This window comes from Mixophyes fleayi, chromosome 2 (genome assembly GCF_038048845.1).
Source record: "Mixophyes fleayi isolate aMixFle1 chromosome 2, aMixFle1.hap1, whole genome shotgun sequence".
NCBI classification, from domain to species: Eukaryota; Metazoa; Chordata; class Amphibia; order Anura; family Limnodynastidae; genus Mixophyes; species Mixophyes fleayi.
In genome coordinates, this window is record NC_134403.1 from 341,825,055 (window position 1) to 341,848,911 (window position 23,857).

Genomic DNA, 23,857 nt, shown 5'->3' on the forward strand with positions numbered 1-23,857 from the left:
TGGAAGCTTAAAAAGGAGGGTGGTGCTTGAAATCATTGTTCTTCCTCTGTTAACCATGGTTATCTGTAAGGAAACACATGCAGTCATCATTGCTTTGCACAAAATTGGCTACACAGGCAAGGATATTGCTTGCAAGATTGCAGCTAAATCAATCATTTATCGAATCATCAAGAACTTCAAGAGAGAGGTTCAATAGTTGTGAAAAAGGCTTCAGGGCGCCCAAGAACGTCCAGCAAGCACCAGTACCGTCTCCTAAAGTTGATTCAGCTATGGGATCGGGGCACCAACAGTGCAGAGCCTGCTCAGGTATTGCAGCAGGCAGGTGTGAGTGCATCTGCATGCAAAGGGAGGCAAAGACTTTTGGAGGATGGCTTGGTGTCAAGAAGGCCAGCAAAGAAGCCACTTCTCTCCAGGAAAAACATCAGGGACAGACTGATATTCTGCAAAAGTTACAGCGATTGGACTGCTGAGGACTGGGGTAAAGTCATTTTCTCTGATGAATCCCCTTTCAGATTGTTTGAGGTATCTGGAAAAACTCTTGTCTGGAGAAAGAAAAGTGAGCGCTACCATCAGTCCTGTTTCATGCCAACAGTAAAGCATCCTGAGACCAAGAATGGTACCAAAACATCCTCCAAGAGCAACTTCTCCCAACCATTCAAGAACAGTTTGGTGACGAACAATGCCTTTTCCAGGATGATGTAGCACCTTGCCATAAGGCAAAAGTGATAATCAAGTGGCTTGGGAATCAAAACATCAAAATTTGGGGTCCATGGCCAGGAAATTCCCCAGACCTTTGTTGGGGTATTGGGGTTCACCAATACTTCTATCAATCACCTTCAATGTCAATCAGATCTTTATTGATTTGCAGTCGACTGGGGAATAGAAAAACACTCAACACATGTCTGATATAATACTGAGCAGCTCTGATTCTGTTCCAGTCTGAGCTTACTTCAGGCTCTTTATTTATACAGTAGAATATTAGAGGTATAGAAGCTTAACAACCAATTAAGACAGTAGATTATGAAAATAAGTCCATCAACAATTATATATTGCAGTTTTTTAAAGTTCAAACAAATCTTACTTCTTTTCTGCTTTATCTCTTTCCAGGCTTTCTGCCAATATTCTTGTGCTACTCCTATCCTTGATCTTATCTGTAAAGAACACTTTGCTTTGCAGGTGCGTGTCCTTGGTCTGTTTCTGTTCTTGGGAACATCCTGTTGTAACATTTTTCAAGGCTTCAATCGCTTTCTCTTCTCATTCTGAGTTCAACATCTGCTAATTTTAAGGCTATAACATATTATTTCTAAAGCTTAGCACATGATAGATATTAAACCAATAATCATACAATTTTACCCTTACACCTTTATCCCATTGAGAAAATGTGGTCAATCCTCAAGAGGCGGGTGGACAAACAAAACCCCACAAATTCTGCCAAACTACAAGCATTGATTAGGCAAAAATTGGCGGCCATCAGGTAGTATGTGGCCCAGAAGTTGATTGCCATTGCAAATTGCAAAGGTCTTCAAAAAGAAGGGTCAACGCTGCAAATATTGACTCTTTGCATAAACTTAATGTAATTGTCAACAAAAGCCTTTGACACTTATGAATGTTTGTAATGTTACTCCCGTATACCATAGAAACATCTGACAAAAAGGTCTAAAAACACTGAAGCAGCAAACTTTGTGAAAACCAATACTTGTGTCATTCTCAAAACTTTTGGCCATGATTGAATAATCCACATTGATATTGGAAGTATCGTGCAGCATCTTGTGTAGCAGATCTTTCCTCGCTTTCAAGAGCTCACGTATGATGAATTCGGGAGTATGCAAAACCTAAATATGTGCGTTTAATACTAAATGCAGGCTGCGCTTATAATACGTGCCCTGATGAAATCGGTCCCAATCGTGTTTTTCAAAGTAGGAACACACTGAACTGATTTATTGTTTCTTATTGATTCAACTAAAAGTTTTATGAAAATAGCATACACAAAGGAGGATAAAGGGCAGGCCTGTCGCGCAATACATTTCAATTTTATTTGATCATATTGACAGCTCATAAATCTCATTCTTGTAACAATGTTAGTATATATGCATTTTATGTATGTAATGACGTTGTCTGGAATGTCCACAAGGCCAAGGGATTTATATAAAAGCTTATAAATTAATGGGAGGCTTTATGGATATGTAGAGATAGAATCATTGTTTTTGCTTAGATAATCTAACAGAGTGAATAATATTAGCAATTGTATATATAGTGGTAGAAACCTTGCAGTTCTTTACAAAGCCCACTTGGTTTCAGTGAATAACATCCAGGATATCGCTTTATGTGAATGCTAATAATTTTGAAATCATTTGCATTGTTCAGGATCTTTATTTATTTTATTGTTTTATGAGTAATGGTTAAATTTGAATAAAGCAGTCCATCTTTCTGAGAACATCATAAATTTTAATGAATCTTTCTAGTAGTACTGTGTATATTATATACGCAACATGACAGCCTTTCTATATCATTTTTTATTTTAAGATGTAATCTATAAGGATATATATATATATATATATATATATATATAAATCAAGCAGAGAGGGACGCTTCCATAGTGCATTATCATACTTTAATAGTAAAAAGACAGCTTTGATGTACATGTACCAGAAAGATTCTTGTAAAACAGCACATAAAATACACAAACATAAGTTGTAGTCTGTAACCAGCAGATATAAAGCTAGTATAGCTCTCCAGGTCCTCTACGCATTTCGTTGTCAACCAACTTCATCAGGAGGAATAATGTCATCTAAAATCTCTTGCCTTTTATAGGGAAGTTCATATCAGGTGTCTTATTTTAGACTTCCGCCTCCAAATTAGCTAATTTAGAGGCGGAATGGAAGTCTAATGCACATGATTCCTATAGTGATACATAAGAGTCACTTGTTTGTGGACACAACTGTCTTTCGCCCATTGGTTAGAACTATTTCTCTGCGTTCTGATGGATGACAGATGTGTGCTCCACTGGCCAATGAACTCCATTGCTTGCTCAACTGATTTTATCAAATATCGTTTACAAAACCTGGTAAACTGTAACCCAAAGGGAAATGACAATTTAAAATGGATTTTCTTCTGAAGTAATAAAGTGGTTAAATGTTTCTGCCTCTCCTATAATTTTAAGTAGTTGGTGACAAGCTTCATTACAGTGACCATAAGGCAGGCTTCAGAGGAAGATGATTTCACTGATTTCTACATGTCACCATCACATTCCTATCATATATGCCAATTGAGGAATCTGATGATCTTGAATCTATTTACGTCCAAGGAAGCTTTATCGTTTTAAAAAGTAGATAAAGTAGACATATCTCTTTAGTTAATACTATTAAAAGGTAAATATAATTCTAAATGGTAGGAAAATATAAACTGGTAGCTGAGCTATATAAGCTACTCAACATCTTCTCGCATGGAATTCATAAATTGATAGATAGGGAAATAATTGAAGAGGAGAAGGTGCCTAATACTGTTGTATTTGATTTATGTAATTATTAAATACCAATGCAAAAATTCCTGTGTATCCAACCAAACATTGGCTAAAGCTTATCTAGCAAAGTACATTAAATATAGTGCCACACAGTGATGTAATTCTGCGTTCAAGCAGGAAGCATTCCCAACCCACTAGGCACACACACAGGACTGTTATGTGCGTATTGTCGCTAACCAATAACGATTGTCGAACCTCGAGTTGTGTTTCCAAAGCACAGAGATTTATTCGCAAATAATAGAATATATATATGCTCAAGCGAAGTAATAGTAAATACAGCCATTACTTATCGCAGGCGCTCTGGATCCAGTGGAGTCATTCAATCCTGAAGTCTGGGGACAAGATGTCTGCATGCTGGATCACAAGCTGCTGCTTATATACACAATCAAATACAGTAATACAATGAAGATGGTATAGCTTGCATCTATTTGTCCAGGTCTCAGGAAGGTCCAAGGGGTCATCATCATTGGCCAGTTCATACAAAGGAATCCAAAGGTGGGGGTCATCTCTGCAGGGGGTATGCTCTCCTCTTCCCGCCAAGATTCCTTAGTCTTAAGTAGTTCATAATTCCCTATCATTCATAACTTGTGTATGCACTCTGCGATTCCCTCGCAGAGTGAACCAAACAGTAGGATATGTAACGAGGTTCATTATGATACCAATCATGATGTGATTCCTTCAACCTGTTCCGTGTATTTCATTAATATACATGTAACTCTGATATAACATATAAATACTACTATATTTTGACATAACTGACTATGTGTTGCAACTACCATTAATGTGTACTATTTTATAAGTATGCGTGTTTGTGCGAATGTATGGTAAAAGACCAATAATTGTTGCTGCCACGTGTAGTGGATGCGTACGCCCTTTCACGCCTTAGCGTGCCCTTGTACGTAGTAGCGTACCGTACGCATCTTTTCAGACAAAGACAACCAAGTTTGCTAGACTTTAATTGAAATGACTTTATCCAATTTGCTGACTTCGACAGGACAAACACTGGGTACACAAACACAGGTACACAGACTTGGCACACATACACAAGTAAAGACAATAGGCACACATATACTGGTACACACACTAGGCAAACATACAAAGATACAGACACTGGACACACATACACAGGTACACAGACTCGCACACATACACATAGGTACAGACACTAGGCACACATATACTGGGACAGACACACTGGGCACACATTACAGTCTTTTGATGAGACTGAGGGAGAAAATTGATGACGCGAGAATAATAAAACCGGATGAGGGAGTTAATGATTATAAAGGGGCTAATTATGAAGGGATTGTTTTTATGAAGCAAATGGTATTGTGTGTCAGACACAAAAATTCCCTTTTTATTTTAAGCTGTCACTAGGATGCCCTTGTATGGCGGTCATTGGAATGCTCTCTGTATTGTATGGCAGTCATAGGTATGCTCTCTGTATTGAATGGGGAACAAAAGAATACACTGTGCATTGTATGGTAGTCACAAGGATGCCCTTTGTATTGTATGACAGCCACTAGTATGATCTCTGTATTGCATGGCAGTCACTAGGATGCACTATGTATTATATATGTTTCACTAATATTAGCCAGATTATCATGCAGATCAATATAAACCTTCCAATAGACTTTGTATGGCACATCCATGGGAGTTTTTTTCATTTAATTTATGATAAAAAACATTTTTTAATTGTTCATGCTAGTGTGTTTACAAGTAATCACAGTTTTACTAAAAGTATTTTTTATCATTGAAATCCCACCTCTAACCCCAAGAAGAGTTACAAAGAGGATTAAGAGGAAAAGGGCATTGGGAGGGTGGAACCTCTTCTTGGGGGTAAGGGCACACACCACCATGATTGGGACACCATAAAGTTCTGCATACAGGTAGGCAGAGGCAATGTTTTATTTTGCTTTTCTGATTTATTTATACTGTTGGGAGACTTTTGAACCAGTGGGAGACCCAACTACAATTCAATTATTGCTAAACCTGTAAACTCCCTGCTACTGAATTAAGCTTGCCCACTAACATAACCAATATGTACTACTTCCACTTTTGTGCTCACTCTGCCTGCTTGTGTTTGCTCTGCCTACCAGTGCAATGTTTTACCTACTTATGTGTTAGCTCTACCAAATGTGCAGGCGGACTCTGCCTACGACTGCATTTTCCATTTGCCTCGCCAAAAACCGACATGGCTAGGGCTAATGGTGTGCTAACTCTGCCTACATTTCTATTAGCCCCACCTACCATTTATTTGGTCTCACCTACATGAGGCCACTTTCAGAATTTTTTCTAGGGCCACTTTAAGTTCCCAATCTGGCCCTGTTTTGAACAATCTGTTTTCAATGAATAAAACAAGCATAAAACAATCCAACTCGATTAAAGGATAACAAAGAAACATTTGAAAAGATTTGCAGTGAAGGTTTTATGTAAATAAAAGAAGCACAGCACTAAAACCCTAACTATAACTTTTAAAATAGATATATAAAAACATAAACAGTTATTGCAGATCAAAATCCAGACAAAATCTCGATTATCATAATAGCAAAACTAGGGGTATGTAAACACTAACACTTAATGTTGGGGGACACTCCCCCACTCTTCTTTGTCAAATTCATTCTTGCATTCTTGTAACCCCTAGACATACTTAAAGTGTTACCTGTGGGTTCTCAGAAAAAATCAATAAGCTGCACTATTGCTCTTATTTTAAGTGGATGGATCTATTTGTGAGGTGTCTGCTGTCAGGTGACATATCAAGTCCGGCCAGTGAGCCAAGAAGGTAAATGTTAGAATGATCAGAATGGCCTGTCCCCATCTAGAGAGCTGCAGGTTGCCACATATTTTCTGTAGCTAGCATGGTACTTGTAATTCTACAGTATTTGGAGAGATGAAACTTTACTGTAGTAACAATGGAGTCTATTCTTCTTTGCAGCAATTTCAGTCAGCTAGGTAGCTTTTTACTTAGCTTAAATATGTGTTCACCTTTATTTGCATTTTGTTCAGGGGTGGGGGCCCAAGGACTAATGCTGCACACAGGCCCACTCATTTCTTAAAATGCCCTTGGATGGAGGGCAGCAGATTCCTGCCTCCTCCTGAAGTGCATGCTTTCACTAAGCAGAAAAAGGCACACTTCACAACAAGAATAAAACCATGTTTTCTACTTAGTTAATAAATATATACAAAGATAGCTAACCGCCTCTCTCTGGCTAGAATCAAAAATGGATTGTTGGCTAAACAAGGAAAACAGAAAATGTGGACCTTGAAACACACACACACAAAATGTAGCTGAATTGCCAACTCCCCCTCTAATACACCAAGAAATGACCAACAAAAGATATTCTCTCAAAATGCAAGAAAATAATATATGATGATGATTACATCAAAAAATATTTTTGCATACATTAGGCATCAAGGGCAACCAAAACCACAATGTGTTGTTTGTGTGGAAGAGCTACAAAACATTTTAGAGTTCCCAGAGGAAAACAAAAATCTGTAGGGGATTCCCAGTGTAAAAAAGGTTGGGAACCACTGATCTAAAGTGTCATTTTCAATGTATTTGCATATGAATTTACTGTACTTCTAAGCAACAACATTAAACACAAAAAAAAGCTGCTTTCCTGGGACAGATTATCATCAAACAACATCAGTAACTGCCACATGGGATTTCTGGCAATAAGAATATGTCAAGTTGCATAATAATCTCATGACATCGTTTTAGATCTCTAATAATACTTTTAATAAAGGTCTTGAGTTGTGTGTACAGAGAGATTTTTATTGATTATCTAGTTAAACTTTTACGACTCAGTAATTACTCACTAAAAATGATTTGATTAATCTTTTAATTCCCCACCGGCAAACATTTATAATGGCCACAAGTAATGTAAAGTGCCTCTCTGTGAACGGGTTATTTTGAAATATGAAACATAGAACAGAAAGTGCTTGACACCAGTAACGCTAAATACATACTGAATTGATATTTCATATCAGTTACATAGCTTTTAATGTCTATATAACAAGATTATTTAATTTGGAGTTTATTTGATAAAGATTTTTATTTATTAATGCTATGTAATTACATTTTTATAAAGACTTCAAAGATTGCCCTACCTCTAGGGGTGGTCAATAAAAGGGACAGCTTTTTTTTATCAGATGGAGGTAGTACATGTTATTCCCCTCCCCTTTCTTTCTCTTAACTCTCCTTTTCTCTTGCATTTCCTATCCTTCTTCTATTGTATTTTATCATCATACCTTCCAAGGATACAACACGGAAACACTGGGCTCCCGAGCAAAATTTGGGGGAGGGCCAAGCAATGTCCTGCTACCCACCCGAGGCCCCTGCACTACTCTCAGAAGAGCAGAGTGGTGGCCACTACTGAGCTTGTGTTAATCCAGCATATGTACAGTAGAGCACTATTTGGGGCTTCACTGTGCATGTACTTAACCCGTGCATGATCAAAAGAGGCCCCCACTTCGCTCTTCTGAATATATGCGGTCCAGGTGCATGTATAGTGCCTACGGGAAAACAATAGATGCACACAGAGTTTTTACCTGATCACCATAAGTCCACCTACCATTTACACCAAATCACCAGAATAGTTCTCCACGCACTGCTTTGGTGCAGGGGGTAGGCAACAACAATTATTTGGGTGAATTAAAGGGAGGAAGTAAAGCAGGATTCTCTGAAGTGATGGGCACTCTACACCTTGATTTTGGTCTAGGCTTGGGGGCGAGGCTACAGACATTTGCGACAGGGAAGACTCCCGCCTGAATATCTTACTGATTTACTGGTGAGGGTATAAACCCTGAAAATCGCGGCAGTGTGGATTGACTTCACTTAAAAGGGTGACACTCACATTGCAGGTATTAAGGTGCCTCCCGAAATTGCGGCAAATATCCCGCATATTGCATCTTGCTCCTCAAAATTACGCGATTCGTGGTTAATCGCGGCATTTTTACAAAGCCCTTGATGGTGAGGAAACTGCAAGTTTTTTTAAAAGCAGATACAATGCCAGATAACCATAAAAAAACACTGTTGACAAACAGTTGGCTGCCAAAAAAATTAATATATCACACAGGAAAAATACACCATGTCAGACAGTAAGTGAATAAACAATGACAGCAATGGCTGTAAGATCTTTATCATGTACAGGGGCACCAAAGGGGAGGGGGCAGGTACAAAGTATTGGGGGCCCTGACCTGCCTGTGTAGTGGAAGGAACTGCTAATCTGGTGTGGGCCAGGGCCCCTCTCAGTGGCTATGGGAGGGGCCCCAAATAGTTGCTGTACCAAGGTACGAAATTCCTCTTGGTACATGTACACCAGGCCAGCTCCCATGGCAATGACAAAACAAAAAAGTTTGGGAAATCTTAAAACTACAATGGCCAATATGTCAGTGGCAGACTGTGCAGTGTGTGCACACAGGGCCAGTTGATGCAGACAGACAACACATATGGAAAATGTCAGTCTGTACAGCCAAAGGGTACATTCAAAGCTGCCAGTGCATTGTAAATATAAAATATTAAGTCTATCTCCCTAAAATACCTAAATAACAACATTTTCTTTTTCTAAAAGTGAACAATTGATAAACATGAAATGTATTTCACTTTCTCAAGATTCACAGTCACAGTAACTAATGATGGTTATATTTGTATAACTCCCACTGAGTTCATAAATAGTATATACAACAAATTCTGCTCACTGGTGCAGGGTCTCCACCTGAGTCTTCGCAGGATGTGGACAAGGATCCTTCCACCGTGGTCAACATGAGAAACCCCTTGTATCTGACAACAAGTTGCACTTGATAATACTATACACAGATGATGGATATATTTTGGAAACCATTATATTTTTATTGTTAGGGATGGGAAATATTATGAACTAACAATTTAAAAGGATTGGCTACACATTATAACAAGTCTTGAACAGACAATTGTGAAGCAATGATGGCGATAACATGTGGATAACCTTATGACTCACACTCACAGGCAGTCGCTCAATTCACAAACAGGCAACCACTAACTAAATACAGTGAAAATATAACATAATACAAATGAATATTGTATTTGTGGTACTTTTGGTGCATATATCATGAAGGTAGCCCAAGTAATTTATAGATGCAGGTGTTAATGTAGAGGTCACAAATACATTCTATGTGAATTTCAGACAGTGAAACAGATTTCTAAAAAATCTCGCTCCCAATAAAGGAGTGGCGCGATGGGGCTAAATTATAAGAGTGTAGACAGTGGTGTTGGAGTGACAAATATAAATAGACCTGGATCTTTAACTGGCCAAGGACCCTGTTTCTCAGTCTATAAAGTGTGGTAAGTAGCAGCATGAAAAAATCAAAAAGGTACTTATCTATTACATACAGTTAGTTAACAAAGGGACTTACTGAGGTCACTTTCACCTTGATTGCAGTCTCCTCAGCTCACACAACAATTCACCGAAAGCTGGAGTCTCCCTTTCATTTTATGGACTAGGGGCCTGATTCATTAAGGATCTTAACTTGAGAAAGTTCTTATTTCAGTCTCCTGGACAAAAACCATGCTACAATGCAAGGGGTGCAAATTAGTATTCTGTTTTGCACATAAGTTAAATACTGACTGTTTTTTCATGTAGCACACAAATACTTGATAGCTTATTTGTACACTGAAATTTAAAGTTGATATTTGTGTGCTACATGAAAAAAGTCAGTATTTAACTTATGTGCACAAAAAAAATCCTAATTTGCACCCCTTGCATTGTAACATGGTTTTGTCCAGGAGACTGAAATAAGAACTTTCTCAAGTTAAGATCCTTAATGAATCAGGCCCTAGTTTCTTACTGTTTAGGGATTCAGGCATGCACTTAGTGGAGATTTGCAACTTACCGGAACTCCTCATAAAGGGATTAATGTTATGAACTGATTGACAGGCTGAAAAATCCTGGGACCAGTCACCTTACTACATGTAGAGCTTAATAGTTCCACTCCTTTGCCCTCATCCCCTCTAAGTGTCTCCACCTACCTATACTGACATTATGGCACACATATGCAGTGCACCTCTGACCTGATGTCCTGCGTGAACAGGCAGCAATACAAACTCTGCAGATTGTATTACTCAAGCTCTAAACAGGAAATTAGATTTCCTGCTAATTTCTCCTCTATATAACAAGCAAATGAGGTGTTCAATGACATATAGAAGAGTGTCTCTTAAAAGTACAGCATTGATGCAGTCCCGCTTTTGGGGGACGTGCTGCTAAGTCAGGACTTTATCCAGACTGAAGTGGTAGTTGAGAGGTATGTCCCACTTCACACTGCTTTGTACACCCAACAGTAGTCCATGCAGCACTGCCCTTTATATGAAGGGGATGGAAAGAGTTGGAGAGTATGCAGGCACTGTCTAAAATGACAGCTATGCCCCTGACATTTTGGTCATGCCCACTCTGATGGCATGGCATAGAATAACCCCTCTAGAAATCCTGCATATGCTCCTGGGCTTTCAATACACAGACCTTTCATAAATCTCTCACAAAGTGACTCCAGTGTTTATCACACATACATATATATGATGTTGCCTTCTTTCTGGCCCAGCACCCCACCCTTCTATCCATAGGTGTTTTTAATAAGGGCAGTCTGGTTCCTATCAATATTCCTTGTAGTTAAGAGGCACTGAATGAGGTTAGTCCCATATAATAAAATTATAAATTGTTAGTGTATGTGCTCTATGTTCGGCACTGCAGACACTTTGTGGTGCCTTATAAGTAATAATAAGAATAATAATAGGTGCCCATCTGAAAGAGGTCACCTTGACGTGGTAGATGGGCATCCACAGTTTGATCAAAATGTGCATTAAGAACCTCATGCTAATTCTAGTTGTTCTATTACAGATCCACTTGTTGAATACGAGTGTACCGGTGTGCAGTTTCTGTCCATTTAAAAAAAAAAAACACAAATTTTCGGTTCTTGATTAATGAGGCCCCAACATAAACACATGGAAACATGGCCGGATTAAGGGGGGGGGGCCCCTGCCGCCGGCTGGGAGGAGAGAAGCTGCTGCGCATGTGCAGCAACTACCATTCGGCGATATGAAAATGTACAGCAACCGCGGTGCTGCTGTATATGTCGGCTGCTGGTAATGATTTGGTCCGTCCGGAGAGGGTTTGTATTGAAGAAATGTGCGTGCCTGGTGGGGGGCAGGGGGACAGGCGCAGAAACAGGAGAAAGGCTCATACGTTGTGTGAGTTGTAGCTCAGCAAATTGATGACAAAAGCTGGTGTTCTACCTACATGGAAATTTTTGGATGTGCTGTGTTTTGAGAATGAATATCTAAAAAGTCTTTCACACTCAGTTTGTGATGTGCTTGTGTTCTTCCCAGCCAATAACAAAGATAAATTGAGTTCTGGTGAGGATTCTGCATTGAATAACTTTATATATATATATATATATATATATATATATATATATATATATATATATATGAGAGAGAGAGTGAGTTAATGGTGGGTGCTATTAATTTATTTTACAGGTGTTGGTGGAATATTCCATTGAATGGTGGAGCCTATTAATTTAAGGTGAGTTGATGGGAGCTTTAATTCAATGATGTGCTGGTTTTGGGACTATTAATTTATTATTCAATTTGGGTCTAAGTTTGGGGAGAAGGAGGGCTAATTTATTAAATGTGAATATGAAATATTAATTGTCAGCAATAGTTGTGTGAAATCTGTCTATTTGTTACATGCGAATGTTATTATTTTTTGCTGGGCTGTTTTGTGGGGAGGGAAATAGGTTTCTTTATTAAGTGTGTATGCTATTAATTCAATGTCAGAGCTAGTTGGAAGAAACAGTTCTATTAGTAAATTTGTATACTATTAATTTTATTTAATTTTATATTCAGGCCTATTTGCAGGGAGGGAGGCTACTTATTAAATGTGGGTGCTATTGATTTAATGCCAGGACTGTTTTAGATTTTCACGAACATTCCAGGATCTACACAAGCAACAACTGAGTTTAAGACACCAGCAGCCACAGGTGATGTAAGTGACAAGAGCAGGTAGGAGAGAGCAGGACCATCTTCCAGCTGTCCTGAATCTGGTGGGACAGTCCCGAATTTGGGTGATGGTCTCACTTAGTCAGGATTTGGTCCAACTACAAGGACAGTTGGGAGGTATGTCCTACTTCACACTGTACTACTGGTGAAGGCAGAGCTGTGTGCACCTAACAGTAGTGCACACAGTATTGTCTGTGTATTTGTCTAAAATTATAGCCATAGTACACCTTAGGGCCCCCCTGTCTAAAGTGCCCCGGGCCCCCCAAAACCTCATTCCAGCTCTGCATGGAAATCATATATATACTGTATAATACCACAACCACAACTTACAATATCATCAGCTATTTCTCCGGTGATGACTGTCTTTCTTAGAAAGGTGGATATCTGTCAACTTACTGTATTGTGATATATTATGCCCTTTCTATCATGATGAAAGCATTGATGTACCCCTTCATTTCTCCCTTTACTTTATTTCCATGCCTCAGATCTATCACTTTGCTCATGTCTGCCTCAATTGCCCCCCAGTCCCATTCTTCCTCTGCTGCTATGTGACCAAAATGATGAGCTCCCTGACAGACTGGCTTTGACTCAGAGATCAGATTGCACTCTGCTCATTAACCAGCTTATGAGATGAAGCACAAAAGCGTTGCAGCTAAGAGACACTATGTTACAGTGGTAACTCTCCACCACAAAGCGATTTAAGAAAGGGGGCTTTGGAAAAATGAGGCTTCATGTTAGAAATGTACAAATCTTTCTATTGTAAAAAAAAAAAGCCTATGCGGATTCTAGCTTTAACAAACAACATAATTAATCAATTGAATATGAAATGTAAAACCACAGGAGCTGTTTTCAAAAGAGCATAATGGAAATTGAGATAAAGCACAAAGAAAGAGAAGATGAAAACTGCTTTATTAATATTTGAAATACAAGTTTTAATGTTGTTAAGATCTTTGACATATACAAAAAAAGTTTAGTTTAGTGATCAAGATATTAACCCAAGAAAATGCAAACTGTATGATAATGTATAATATACTGTATATTAGAGCTGAGCTGTTAGAATTCTGAAAAATAGATCCAACAGATCCGAGATTTAAGTTTCCGAGTGAAACCGATTCACGACTCAGTTCCTCGTGCCGTATCTGAAAAAGAGGCAAAACTTAATTTCCATGAAACTGACGGATCTCGCAAGTTTTGGATCAATATCTTCTATATGCAGCCCTCTTGTGTTCTCACCTGCCATTGTACAACAGACAGTGTGTGAGGAGGATGCCAGCTGCAGTCCTCTATTGTGAAAATCATATTTAAACTAGTCTACAGCGTTAGATAGGATACAAGGGACAGAGGAAAGACTAGAATAGCTGTGATTCATTACAATTTATTTTAATGTTGTTTAGCTCTCCAGACATCAGTGAGATAGAATACTTTGCAGATCAATGTTTCCATATATAGTACTATATAGAGTTAGACATCATTCTGAACTAACTAGTATTTAGTGGAGAAAACAGCGTGTTTTTGCTGTATGACTATTAGCAGCAGAACCCAAAAAACAATTAATTAATTTATTTTTAAATTAATGTTTTTCTAGTGAAAGTAATCTTGTGTGGGACAGTGACATCTGTATTAAATGGGGGAAAAACTGGATGTCTGTCTGTAAGGATCGGCAGTAGAACCCCTCCAATAAACTACTATATTATTTTTTTTGCATTTTTCAATACTTGTTGTCATTCAGTGACATCTATAGTAAGTGGGGAAAAAAGGGTGTTTGCGTGTGAGTTTTTTTCTGGGCATTTTCTACATTCAGGGACAGCATGTAGAAAATAGCAGCAGCTGCGAAAAAATGTCATCTGTCATACCATCAACTGAAACGAGCCCATTAGATAAATTAATGACAAAAAACTGTAGTGTAGGGAGTGTAAGGTGCAAGAGTTAAAAATGTTTAAACACTACACGCACATTAAATTTGGAATATTAGACAGTATGCATCATGGAGAGTGGTGAGGCAGTAACAATCAAATGTCATTAGATGGACAGAGGCATTAGTAGATATTTAGACAAGTAGATGCCCAATTGTAAACCGTTACATAATTTGATGGTCCTATATAAATAAATGTTGATGATGGTAGATGAAGGTGGCCTGCACCCATACTAAAAAACTCCAAAGAATACACATACAATAAATTTGGTACATAAGAGGGCATCCATCATAGACACTGATGCTACAGAAACAGTAAGCGGCCATTGGATGGACAGTGGTATGAATGAATAGAGTTAGGCATTTATAAAAGTAAATAGACAAAGGGGGCCTGCACCCATGCTAAAAAACTTCAAAGACTATGCACACACTAAATTTGTAACCTTTGCCTGAATGTTATGTCCTGTTTTATCCCTTGCTCTTTGTACGGTGCCATAGACCCTTTTTGGCATCATAAAAATAAAATATGATAATAATAATAATAACAAATTAGGATATCCATCATAGATACCGGTCGTACAGAAACAGGCAGAGGTCATTGGATGGACAGTGGTTTGAATGGAGTTAGATATTTATAAAAGTAAATAGATGAAGGTGGTTTGTACCCATGCTAAAAATCATAAGAGGGCATCCATCATAGACTAGTACTCCTCACCATCACCTACAAGACCCTCTCCCATTCCACTGCCCCTTATATTTCTAACCTCCTCTCCATTCACAGTCTTGCCCGTTTCCTACGTCCGTCACCTCTCCTCCACACTGATTACCTCATCCCACATAAAGATTTCTCCAGTGCTGCCTTCCTTCACTGGAACGACCTCCCTCACTCCATCCATCTATCCCCTAATCTGAGCACTTTCAAACGGGCTCTCAAAACCCATCTCTTCCTCAAAGCCTACCAGCCATCCACCTAACCTTCACCAGCCTTGTTCTCCTCACCTCCCACTTCCCTGACTCCTCTTGCACCTGATCCCCTCCACTGACTCCTCTCGTGCCTGCTGTCTGTTTCCCCTCCCTTTAGTATGTAAGCTCTTACGAACAGGGCCCTCTACCCTTCTGTCTCATTACCATTTCTTCTTCTCCAATGTACTTGCTATGCTTGGAGCTTTTGGAGTCTTGGTTCTTTTAGTTTTGCTCTGTCTTACCCTGTACTGTTTTGGTCTACTGTTTTTTGTATTTGTACAGCACTGCGGAAACCTTGTGGTGCCATATGAATAAAGATTATTAATAATAATAATAATAATAATAATAATAATAGTACTGCACTTCTCCAAGGCCGGAGCATTCATCGGAGGCCAAATGTGGAGCTTTCAAATACTTTGTTTTACTTATAAGTGGTTTGTTATGCTATGTGTAAGGTAGATATGTCTGAATAGTTATATGCTACTATTAATTATAATTATAATAATAATAATAATAATAATAATAATAATAATAGTATTATCAATAATAATGATAATTCAATACATTTTGAATGTTACAGGACATCCATGATAAAAAGTGAAGCTATAGTAACAGGTAGAGGTCAATGGGCGGATATTGGTATGAATGAATAGATATTTAGATAAGTAAATGGACAAAGGTGGACTGAACCCATAATAAAATGGTGCTCATTGAGAAGCGAGGAGAGCTACTCAAACTGTTTCCACTGTATGTTTTTCTGCTTTTGCCAGTTCGGATGACCTGACAAAAACACTCCTATTAAAGTGTCTGTCACTTACTCACAGTGGAGGTAGCAACTTATCAATTCACCACAAACTAGTGACATAACTAAGGACTTAGACAGTTCAATTGTTTGTTCTTAGTTCCTAATAGGTTGAACAAAAAATGGCTATCCTCGCCAGCTGACAGGCACACTTTGATGTTTTCTCTGGCTCTAATCTATGAACCATGAATCATTTCTTTGGACTTACTATGCTCACTTTAGTCACATGACTTCCTCATTGAGGCAAAGTATCTCCCTAGAAAGTGAGTTCTAATAAGGAAAAAGAACATTTATGCAATTAGACTAATAAAGAACAACATTAAAAAAAGATTATCTAACATGGTTCTTGTATTATATCCAGTAAGGTTAGCAAACAAAAATTAGCATTTAATTACATCTGTACAGATATAGCAGCAGCTCAGAAGTTTTAAAACTTTGCGAAAGAAAAACTGTGGGTTAATTACTTCCAAAGTTTAAATCAAGAGTGAAATAGCTCATTAAAATAATAAGGAATATACCTGACAACTCATATAAAGCTAAACAGAAAACAGTCAAGCATGCCAAATCTGCTCAGTGTGATGCATCCTCAATGCCTTCCTCAAGTTCTTTAATATTGTACAAAAGTAACTAGCTCAAACGCATTACACATTGTTCCACCCTACTTCAAGAAAATAATGGAACAAATAACATCTGTTTCTCTGCCTGATACAGGTTGGGAAGAAAATCAGAACTGAAATATCTCTCCTGAGCTGTTGTGGGTGATGCCTCAAGAATGTGAAATTAACTTCAGAATGTAATGGTCTGTGTAACCTCAAGAGCTGTCAAATCCTAGGCTTTAAAAAGTGATGGGTCCTTTATGGAACATTTTCTCTCTGCAGTTTCAGTTTAAATCATAAACAACTTAAAATAAAGGTGATACAATCGCTGTTTCACTTAACTTTTATTTTTACTTTAAGACATTATTGCTATGAAATATATTGTAAAATATAATGAAATAATGATGACCCACATTTTAAGGATATACATTTGTAGCTAGGAATATTTTACTACATTGGCAGAAGGAGAAGTTGCCCAAAATTCAACATGACATGAGGTTACCATTTGACTTCCAAAGAACCCTAGAAAGCCTGAAGGAGACTTTTCTGTACTCCCCAGTAGAGATTAGTGTTTTGCAGATCATGTATTAAGATGTTAGTTTGACAAATTCTATAAATAAATGTATAAAGAAACAACAGAACAAATATCAGATGTACACTAGAAATATATTTCTTACAGCACAAAGTCACCCATTTCTAGGCTCCAGTATCACTTTAAGACACTTGTATAAAAGTGGAGAGTTCTTGATTTTTTGATATAAGGATCTTCTGTCAATTTCAAGTAAACGGAGTAGGACATTGTTCATATATTTGAAGCCCCTCAATTATCCTGGAGGGAGGGTTGTATACCTCATATTTTCCTGAGCTTACTTCTGCCTTCGTCTGAGTTAATCACACAATTCAAGTTATGGGTCCTTGCAGGGACTACCAGGAGCTGACTCTCTAAATAACTTGTAGGAATAAACATAAAAGGTAATACACCACTTGGCACATTTATCAAAAAGGTATATAATATAAAATAAAAATGAATGGAGAATCATGTAATTGTATTTTATTTTTATTCTGAATTCTTTGCACTAAAGAATGTTGTACAGTGTTTTTTACACTTGATGTTGTATTTTGTATATTTTAATACAAGTTTATAGAATAAATTGAACCTTTCTCTAAATAAGGTTTATTTGAATTTTTTGTTGAAAATAACTTTTTAGGTGTCCAATGCTTTTTGTCACAATCAGCGATGGACAAACCAGGGTCAAAAGCACAGTGAACGTGATACCTGACCAACCACATACACGGCCACATACTAAGTCATTAAGGAGCGTATCTGCAGGGAGTAGCAAATACTCTAAAAAATTAGCTCTGCTTACACCAAAGTCAATGAGGAACTGATCTCAAGGTACGTTCCTTGTTGACTATGGGTGTACTTTTACTCTGATGTGCTCTACTGCACAGGACACAAGCTTTGCAGCTCAAAGGTTAATCTGATTGGAAGGGAGGGGCACACTGTTTTTTATAACAAAAAATATATACATTTATTTAAACACTGTCTAGTGCGGCCCTATCCAGCGGCTGTAAGGCTGCCAGACCCGACGCAAAACCTTAGTCTAGACCTCTAGCTGGAGCAGGAGACATGGCAGAAATCTAATGCCCTTTTTAGTGTGCTGGAAGCTGACTTGGACGTGCATGCATGGGATCGCCCTTACTGTACATTACTTATGTGAATCCGCCCATTATCCACCCCATTCAGTCCCCTAAATTGTAGACTGTAGTAAGTCTTGTTTTCACTCCTAAACCAGTTGGTTCTGCGCATGCACAGACTGATTTTGTGGAGGAACAGCCAGATCCTTTTCTTAATGACTCAGGCCCATTGAGTTTCTTTTTATTTAAATACCTTTTTGTCTTAATTTATGGATGGAATGATTACAAGTGAAAAAAATGGAATGATTGCAATCAATATACAAGGAAACAAGTTTTGTTTTTAAAACATTTTAGTGTTCAAAAAAGAAACTTTGTGACACCAAAAAAAAAAAAACCCTCACTTGTCCCTGGCTCAATATTCCTTGTGCTACTTGATCCTAGCTGCCTCCAGGTCACGCATGCAGCAGATGACACAAGGGCAACAGGGCCCACAGAGGAAGGAGGGGCAACAGATTCAGGAGGGACAACAGATAAAGGAAAGGCAACATGGACAGGAGGTTCAGAAGGGGTAAAAGGGACAGGAGGGGTAGAAGATAGCAGTGGGGCAGGAGGGTAAACTGGTGGCTAGTAATATTGAGGGTAAATAGGTTGGGGATGGTATTGAGGGTAACCAGGTTGGGAATGGTAAAATGGGTAAAGTGGTTGCATATGGGCATAAAAGGATAAAGATGGCACAGGGGCATGATGGGAAAAAAGCGACATTGGGGAAGTAGGGGTATATAAGGTTGCATGTGGGCAGGATGGGCATATGGAGTCACTTGGGAAGGATTGGGAAAATGTGGCACAGGGGAAGGAAGGGAAAAAGTGCCTCAGGGCCAGGCAGGGTAAAATCTTGCAATGGGGCAGGAGGTGGATTATGGAAGTATGAAAGACTAGTATTGGTGAGTTGCTCCCAAGTTGACTTCATCCTTTATGATTTATTTCCTGCACGTCTCCCTCCAAAACTCTATTGCTTTCATATATTTCATACCCCCGGCTTCTTCCTCCTGTGGTTGCTCTTTATCCACCCCGTCATGGATGTTGCCCCTTGTGGCCATCTCTTTCAGGTCGCTCTCTGCCTCAGCATCTCCAGCTAACAAAGTGGAAGAAAAAAATAATATAATAAGCATGTATGTTTGTGTCCAAAACATGCAAGTTTGGGCATTAGATTTCATTGCACACATTAGTCTGTTCTCATGTGTTTTTTTATTTTTACGGTTGTCATGTGTGTATATGTGGGGTCATGTACAGAAAATATTACTCCAAATGATTGGATTATATGGATAATGTACAACCTACATATCTTTGTCTTTATGACATTTTTACCTATGCATCCATGTATAACATTGTTATTCTCCAAGGAATCATCACACAAAATACATAGTAATCTTGACTAGCACTTTGTTAGTACTTCGATATCTCGACTGACACTAGGATTATGGTACAATACGATTTTATTATAAGGCCAACAGATCATAGCTGTACATCATGAGACCCCAGATTATCCAATAGGCTGGCTAATTTGCAGTCTAGGGTGCTCTGTTTTGGTGGGGTTTTTAATGACAAATTACCAATTTCATTTTAAAAAAGGCATGTGCAGATTAAGTTAAAAAACATGTAAATGTATATATTGTTGGTGTGGTTGTTTTGATTCCTTTGGCCACAACATTACAGTCATCTTAAACGTTAATGCATATATTTATAGATGGAAGATGTTGGTAAGGTTAGTGGGGGCTCTTGCCAGTGTCAAAATACTCCATTTCCTGTATCAATCGGTCGTTTATATAGGCCAATGCCGTGGTCTTCAGGGGTCTGAGGTCCAAGGAAGCTGTGAGACCACCACCTGTCCCACTAGCATGCCTATGGTACTCTCGGAGCTTATCCTTAAGGCGATTCTTAAAGTTTGTTCACCAATGTGAAATGATCAAATCGAAGAGAGTTGCAATGTATACTAGCAAAAACAAGTTTCCAATACTTGTGCAGATATACATATCGATATAAATTTAAGGTTGCACAATAATCACTGAATGCTACACAACCATTACCCTTTATAACAAATTAAAACAAGCTTTAAGGTAAGCTTGACAAGTTTTAAATTGATGAAAGATATTGGTCTTGGTCTTCTCATGCCCTGCATAATATTTATGTGTTTGACAATATTAAAAAATATAGCTATTTTAAAAATGTGGAAGGTAGCCATGTGAGAAATGTAGAAGGTGGCCGGGTTACAAATGTACGCAGAGCACAATATACTGAAATAAATATAAAAATGCATTTGCTTACCATTTTCTCACCTTAGTCACAGACCTCTGAATTGAAGCCACGGCATAGACCTGCTCCATGATGTTTTGCCTTAGTCGTTCATACTTACCAACTTTTTTCTCTTTCACTCCAGGAGATCCAGACTGGAGGAAAAGTGTCAGGACAGAAGGGGGTGGGGCATGGCTAAACATGCCACTTTGTCTTGGGGGCGGTGCTGTCTGTTGGCAGGGTGAAGCCGATCCACCAACAGCTGCACAAAGATTTCCACCCTGCGTTGCATAAAGTTCGGTTGTGTCCATTTGCTGGAGGTAGTCTTGCTTTGGCCAGGTCTCTTTTCCTCAGCAGACATGTTGACAGTAAATAGCAGTAGATATGACCAATTTGCCATTCAAAATAGACCATCAGTATAACAATAGCTATTATTTCTGGATCACAAAATGGTGTGGTACTATGATTTCTCCTCCAGCTTTACATAGTGTCTGTAAAGGTACGTAGTGTCTGTAGAGATATCCTATTTTAACAGCAAGGCATTGGAATGCCCCTTTCTGCCTGGGTACAGACCACTATTGTGATTAAATGATATATTAGCAGCACGATGGCTAAGTGGTCAGCACTTCTGCCTTACAGCACTGGGGTCATTAGTTCGACTCCTCACCAGGGCCTTATCTGTGAGGAGTTTGTATGTTCTCCCCGTGTTTGCATGGGTTTTCTCCGGGTGCGCTGGTTTCCTCCCACACTCCAAAAACATACTGGTAGGTTAATTGGCTGCTAACAAATTGACCCCAGTCTTTGTGTCTGTCTTTGTGTCTGTCTGTGTGTGCATGTTAGGGAAGTTAGACTGTAAACACGAATGGGGCAGGGACTAATGTGAGTTCTCTGTACAGCGCTGCGTAATTAGTGGCGCTATATAAATAAATGGTAATGATGATGATGATGATATGGTCATCCAATTCTCCAATGACAGGTGACAAGAATTCTGCTTCTTACGTCCTTATCCCACACATGGCCTGAGAGCCAATCAGTGAGGAGAATGTTGAAAAGCCTTATCCACTTGCAAACTTGAAGGTGAGCAGCCTTAAAAGAGTTGAGCTCATGCCCTGACAAGCACCATAGACTGATGCTTGGGTCCTTCTCCTCGTTACATTAGTAACAAGTAAACAAACACAGTCTACAAGGCTGCAAAGGTGTTTCTGTACATAGGTATGGCAGCAGGCGTTCCATTGTTCAACTCAGGGCCGTCTCTTCCCGGGGGCCCTGCAGCCCAGGGGTCCGTCAGAGGCAGCTAAAAAAAAAAATCCTGAAAAAAAGAAGAAGAAAATACTTACCTTGCTCTCAGCTGGCGATCCGGATCCCTCCCTGGTCTCCTCCTCCGTGCGGCGCTCGCAGTGCATGTCGGGCGTGACGCCATCACGCCCGCCCGACATCCATTGCGGAGCACAGCACGGAGGAGGAGACCAGGGAGGGAGCCGGATCGCCAGCTGAGAGCAAGGTAAGTATTTTCTTCTTTTTTTTTCAGGAACTTTTTTCTCTCGCTGCCTCTGACAGGCCCCCTGGCCGGCAGGGCCCATATATATAATCATTTTTATTTTTTTTTTATATATATATAGGGGCCCCGATGCACTGCTTTGCCCGGGAGCCCCAAATGTTGTTAAGAAGGTCCTGGTTCAACTACAGCGATGGTGAAGGGACTTATGCAGGCGGCAACCACAGCTCCTTGCTGAGCTAATGAGGAGTTCACAATAACTAATAAATACTGTTAAAAATATATTACAGTTATATCTAGCCCATTTAGTTAAATACAAAGAAATACGGCTTGTACGAGCCTTCCTTGGACAAAGTACAAGCCCTGCTATGTAATAGTGATGTTTCAGAATCTGTATGTGATTAATAAAAACTTGTTAGGTCAAGTCCATATGAAAGTGGTGTAGAGGTGTCTTTACTTGACTAATGATGGAGTAATGTGTGTTATTGTATATTTACCATTTAAAAATTATATATAGAACTACTAAGAAAAATATATTATAGTTTCCTTTTATTTTCTTCTTTTAAGAAGTTTATTTCCATTTTTCTGGATAAAAAAGTAATTTAGTTAAAACACAAGGCTCTCTGCCTGACTCGGGGACTCTCAAACATGCAACAGTCACAGTTGCTGTTTATTTGTCCCTCCTCTGCAGGCTCAGTAGCTGTGAAGTTACTTGGATCTCTGAAAATAAGGCTCCCCAGGGTATAGTAGTCAACTCAACTACGGCCAAGCCTACCAATTCCGATGCTACTCTACTGCTTTTCTCCTTCTCTTCCCCTTGCTCAAGCACCAAAAACCCCGATTTTTGCAGGCTTTGATGCCACATCCTTTCTTCTTGTAGCTCAGACATGTTGGAAATTGAAAATATTAGCACTACATTTTACTATACCTTCTACTGGTAATTCCTCCCATTATATCAATCAACTCCCAGGACACGCCCATTCCAGCTCAGGTGACCGCTAATTTACATGTTCTTCTGGTGCTACTAAGGAAAATACCTTAAACTTAATCCAATTCTAGTGTTAGTATCAATAATTGTGGAATGATTCTGACCTTATCTGTTGTCAGGGCAGGTAATTGGATGGATCTTTACAGTTAAGAGGGAGAATGAGTGAGAAAGAGAGAGTGCTATGTAAAACTAATCACCTTTTCTGATTAATTAAATAAATGTAGAAATAAAATCTCCCATTGATGACAGAAGAGATGGTTACTATATTATTGTTTTTAAAGATTACAAATAATTCACATTTTTTAAATTATGAAGCTCCCAGTGTTCCAGTCTGTCAGATGAAAAAAAACAGCCAGTATTTTCCTTACATGCAAAATAATAAACTATTTTGCCCCGCTTGCATTGTAAGATGGTTTGTCCCGGAGAATATTTTTTCCCATTTTTTGCCTTACTTTCGTTAATGGCTCAGGCCTGGCTGTTTATTCATGTAGCACACAAATACTTGATAGCTTTATTTTTACACTGAAATGTATGGTTGATCTAGGACAGTGTTGGCTAACCTGTGACACTCCAGGTGTTGTGAAACTACAAGTCCCAGCATACCCTACCAGCAATAAGCTGCTATA